The sequence below is a fragment of the Nestor notabilis genome, unplaced genomic scaffold (assembly GCF_000696875.1).
Source record: "Nestor notabilis isolate BGI_N333 unplaced genomic scaffold, ASM69687v1 scaffold6501, whole genome shotgun sequence".
In the NCBI taxonomy this organism is placed as follows: Eukaryota; Metazoa; Chordata; class Aves; order Psittaciformes; family Psittacidae; genus Nestor; species Nestor notabilis.
In genome coordinates this window covers 34,596-40,225 of record NW_009916051.1, presented here as the reverse complement: position 1 = coordinate 40,225, position 5,630 = coordinate 34,596, and positions in this window count along the sequence as shown.

Genomic DNA, 5,630 nt, shown 5'->3' with positions numbered 1-5,630 from the left:
CACAGAACTTCTGATGAATCCTTCCACCAATTTAGGATCCCCAACACTCAGTAAGCCCAATAACATATGAAATATCCCAATATTGTTGGTCACATGTCATGTATCAGTAAGACTGGAAATACAAGTGTAGCTCTATCACACATACAGCAGCTCCAGCACTTTGAAAGTGATACCACTGCATCAGATACAGTCACAGTGCTTAAAATGCAGTAGTCCAAAACTTCCTGGGAGCTTCAGACTTAGTGCAAGTGCACAGAACAGCATGAGTGTGTGTATTTGGCCATGAAATCTCAGACTGATGTGCATTATTCCCATTTAACTACCTAACAAGAAATGTCATCTTTCATATATCACTAGAAAGCAGAGATTCTTCAAATGAGGGACAGCGTTTCCACTGTAGCACCCAGTCCTGCAATGCTCAAAGAGAACTTCAGCCCACGCTCGCATCCCAAAGGAGCGATAAGGGCTTTCCAGAATAAATACAATGGTCTGCTATTGTGAACCTTATTTATCAAGCGAACCTACTGAGTTCTCATCAGCACAAGCACTTCTTTTCATCACCAAAGGCTTGTCAGACCAGAGAACATTATTTTGAAACTACAACATTAAAAAAAACATAACAAAAAGCAAAAAACCACACACACCAAACAAACCTTGCATTTGATCTAATTATACTACTGCCTACAATTTCTATTGGCATTTTAAAGTCTCAGTTTTACTCTTCTGCAACAGTAATAAGCTACACCTATGTACAGTGAGGCCTGTTTTTATAGCAGTACCTTAAGCTTCCTTTTAGCAATACCTTTTTTTTTAAAATCCATAAACAAGGACTGCAATATACCTATATTGATCAACACTATATTATGACAGATTCCTGACAGTACTGACTTGCCTTGAAGTTCAGCCAACTGCACAGCATTCAAACTATTTCACTGAAGTCCTTTTCTAAGATGCATCACTTTTGTTTTTCAGAAGAAAATTCTATTGTGGACAAACCATAAACATATCAAAAGTTCTCTCACTGATTGCTTATATATTTTAATGTATTTGTGTAGTGGTTTTGATCCATTTGCACAGTGTCTGAGGGCTACATTGCAAAATAGCACTCACAGTCTGAGGAGGGACTGCACACAACTACCTCTGAATCAGAGCCACATGTAGCTTTTCTTTGTTCTCCTTGGTAGGAGAATGGGCAAAGCTACTTTTTTGGCTGGATAAAGGTAATTCCCTCTCCTGCTTAGCAGACTTCATAAACAGAGAACAGGAGGCAGAGGGGGTCTTTGTTCATTCTATGCGCACTGTGTGCTTGTACAGAAAGGCAGTAATTGATTTTATTAGTAACACTGTGGAAGTTGCTGGTCTTCCTGGTACCACACTCCTAAGGGGAGCTTACTGTCGAACTGATACACCAGACACTTTGTGCTGTGCATCAAGCATAAAAACCTTTCAGACGACTCTATGAGAGCTTTTAATTACCCAAGAGATTAAAGAGATTAAACATATCTACAGAACTTGTTACACTCATAGTTATATTTCTACTACACAACCTTTTCATCATTTTATCAACAACTTCAGCTATTAACTGGCCACCCACCGAATTTTTTATAAACATGTTAAGAAACGACTTCAAGTTTAACTAAATTCACATAAACATATTTATCATTAACTGCATAAATGAATTTACAGAGCAATTCATTTTAATCTCTCCCACCTTTCAAGGCAACACTAAAGCCACTTTAAAATATAAGTTTGAGATTGCATCCTGGTTTTTTCTCATTAGAATTACTGGCATGCAGAGCACTAACACACTATAAAAATCACTACTCAGGCAAAACAAGTCAGCTCTTACAAGTCTTACATGAGTGGCTGCCTCATTTGATTTGTTACAGCAGAAGCCATGTAAAACCTTGTGCGTGGTCTTTGGGAGAGGTGGGTTTTGGTAGCAGTGCTGCTGCGGGAGGGGGTTGCAGCTCCTCACCCCCCACACCAAGTGAGACACCAACATGAGCAAAGCCGTAGAATACACTAGGACAAACATAAATAGATCATGAAAACATTAGACATGGGAAAGCAGATTGAACCCAAGACAGGCACGCCCTGAACTCCAAAGGACTTTGAGGAGGAGACAAAACTTTCTATATTAGATGGGCTGCCAAGCAATGGTCACAGCCAGGCTTCAGGATTTTATTTGCTTGATGCTTCTAGTCAGTTCTTCCCCAAACCAACAATATTGTTCAACAATAAACACAGCTGATTCCACCCTTTATGAGGAGTAAAGCAAGCGTTTACCAGCTGCCCTGAAGCCATGAAAGGCTCAGTCACGAGAACACAAAAAAGTAAAACTGAAGTCCTTGACCATCCCAGTACATCAAGCTGTCAAAGTGTTTGAACATGGTCATTATTACATCTCTGTTAACATAAAATTAAAAAAAAAAAACAAACCAAAACCTAACAGTCACCTTGTACTACATCTGTGTAACAACCTATTAATCAACATCCCTGTGCAAAGTTTGTCCCTTATTAAAAACAATTATCTTGACAGATTAGCCCTGCAAGAGTAGAAAGCTGCGAGACATAAAAGGCTGTACCATAGTTGTCCCACACAGCTCTTGCATAAGGTTATGTTAAAATTGCATCTATTTTTGCAGCAGATCTTACACATCCAAATCTGTCTGTAAATATCTCTCAGTTTCCACAACACTGAAGCCATCAGGAGCCCAGGGTACCAGAGATCAGACAATGACAAAACCCCCATCGTCCTACTTGCAGCATGTCATATGCAAACTGCATATTTCCTGAAAAAATAAATAGCAAAGCCCTGAAAAAAAGCTAAGATAGAGATTTATTCTTTGGTTTTAGGTACCACATATTTGAGTTTGAACTCTACAAATTCCAGGAAGCCAAAGAGCAAATCAGAACAAAAATACCAGCGCCGCACAGTTTTCCCAGGTCTGGCGCTGCCAGTCTGCTGATTCAGCAGTTCCTGTAGGAAGTGGTCTCCTTGCACAACATTTTCATTTCAGTGTTTGAGACTACTGCCTACTTAGAAAAATATATTGGTCCATCTTAACTCCCGGACCCCGTTCTCATGTACGACTTGGGTATTCACTAACATACTTGCTACAATTTACCTCATATTTACCTTCCTACACATATAAAACACTTAAAAATGAATAGCTGATCTAAATTCTTCCTAGGAAAGGTATTGCAGTATTCCAACGAACAAAATTGTGTCTTCAGACACTTATGGAAATTTGATTTCATAAGAACAGCTATCACCTAAACCCCCAAAATACACTTCACTCACCACCCCAGTCTGATGTGCCACAGCCATTTCCTCCTTCTGAAGATGCACGTATTTGTGGTGTCTTAGATAATGCAGTGAGCACGGGGAAATGGTAAATCTTGAAATGGAAAAATGATAGTTTGCACAGTAATTGCAAGCTATCATAGATGCCAGAGTTACTTAACCACACGACAGAACAAAGGCTGGCCCCAGTTTGAGGCCATTTAAGCTCCACCGCAATCAAAATAAAAATAAAAAGCCTTTGTCACAAATGTGCTTTTTCGTTGTTACTGGAAATCATGAAGCAGCTCAGCCTCAGTGAAGCAAAGGCTGAGCCAGCCAAACTACAGGTCTCCCCTACGTGAAGACTCTAGTCCGTGCCTCTGTGCTCTCTCTGGACAGCTGGCACTTTGAGGAGGGAAAATGAAAAAATATAAAGAAAAAAAAAAAAGAAAGGAACCAGCACCAACTCAAAATTTCATTCCCAAAGTGGCAGCGGCAGCCAGGTCAAAGGGAGGCAGGCATTGCTTTACAGGGACTTGGAGCCATTACAGAGTTTGTCTGGCATTTAAGATATGATCTCATCTCCACTGATGGGCACTTTGTTTATGGAATCAAATCCATAACAAGTAATGAACAGACTGATTTGGCACATAAAATCACACTTAATTATTTCTCAAAAATCTAGAGTTATAATTACTTATATTTAGTATATGTAATAACTAATAAAGCACTTGAGTTAGTACAACTCAAAAGCTAAAAGAATACTTATACAGCACCATGATGAGTCACTTCCTTCCTTCCCACAGCATTATTCCCTCTTCAGCAATTCCCTCTTCCACATCCCCATCTCATTTTCTTCAAACCAATTACCCCTGTGCCCATTCCTTCAATTTATTTTCGAGATGCCCAGACTGGGGGTAGGGAGAGAAAAAACAGAAAGTATTTTAAATTGAAAAAAGCTCTAGACAACTTGAATACATTTTTAACAAAGAAAGCTTGAGGCAGTGTGAAAAACTCTTTACATATTATCCTTTTTATAACTGTTCTCCCCTGGTTAGTTCCCTGGTCTTACTATTCAAAGAAAAATGAGTTCTACCTCCTTACTCTTTTGCACCCCTTCTTTCTGACACAATGTATTTGCTTTCAAAAGGAATTGGGAATTTTGAGCCTTTTCTGTACCTGGTGTTCTAGCTGTTACAGAGGCCTTTCATTAGGAGATTATATAAATGGTACTTGTAACAATAATGGTGCAAAACAATATTCTAGGGGAACAATTTATTCATGCAATAAGAATTGCCTCATTTATTTTCCATAGAAATAGATCTGATTAATATTTCTATTTTCAAAGCCCATTAAACTGTAGTCTGCCTTTGGCAAATAGTACAGAGGTTCACAGAGCTAAACAATGTTTTTGTTTATGGGAGGTTTTATTTACTACAATTTTATGAGGTAGCTTCTTGTGCTCAGGTTGTGACAACAGCTAATAAAATTTTGCTGAAAATAGAAACAAATTGCATGATTGAGACCAATAATTCCACCTTCCCAGCTGTGTCCAAAAAATGCAAGATTTTAGAGAAAAGTTGAAATTGCCTCATACAACATAGCATTTATTAGGTGCAAGAGCTGCCAGCCAGGATCATAAAGGCAGAATCCACGAAGGAGAACTCAAAGTACAGGGACCCTGATTAACCCCAAACTACTATTCCGTCTGTCCTTTAGGCACGATTGCCAGCCTCGTGGTGATAATGGCTCCAAAATCTGCCACCAGGTGTTCGCGAAATAACTTCACTCTAGGAAAATGCACGTTTTATAAGCACCTTGTTTAGATGGCATGTTTATCCATGGAAACCCCCAAGAAACTAAGAGAAGAAACAGAATATTCTTAAGTCGAACAATATGATCTACATCACATCTGTCACAAGGTAATTTTTGAGCATACAGGGTTTTTTGATGAGAGATGGAATGACAGAGCACTAGTCCATGAGCTCTGGCATTGCTCTTCAGCAGTACAGGGTGAGTACCTGCCGTTCCCCTTACAGATTGTGATTAAAAAGAGACCAAAATAGCGTTTACCTCTTGAAGTTTATGAACAGGATCTCTTTTAGAATGTGATTTATAGGAGTATGAAATCCTGTTTCTTCTACCTCTAGAACAGGGCTTTTGGTTTTCTTTGTCTTAAAATAATCTCCTAAAGATAATCAAACTAAACTACTTTGTTAAGAAAGTAAACTCTTCTCTTTTGTCTATTAGTACAGTAACAACTTACACAACCCTTAGCACCTAGAGAGCATCCTTCCACCTTTGGCTTTAGATTGGACAAGGAATTGTGCTGTAAAGAGAC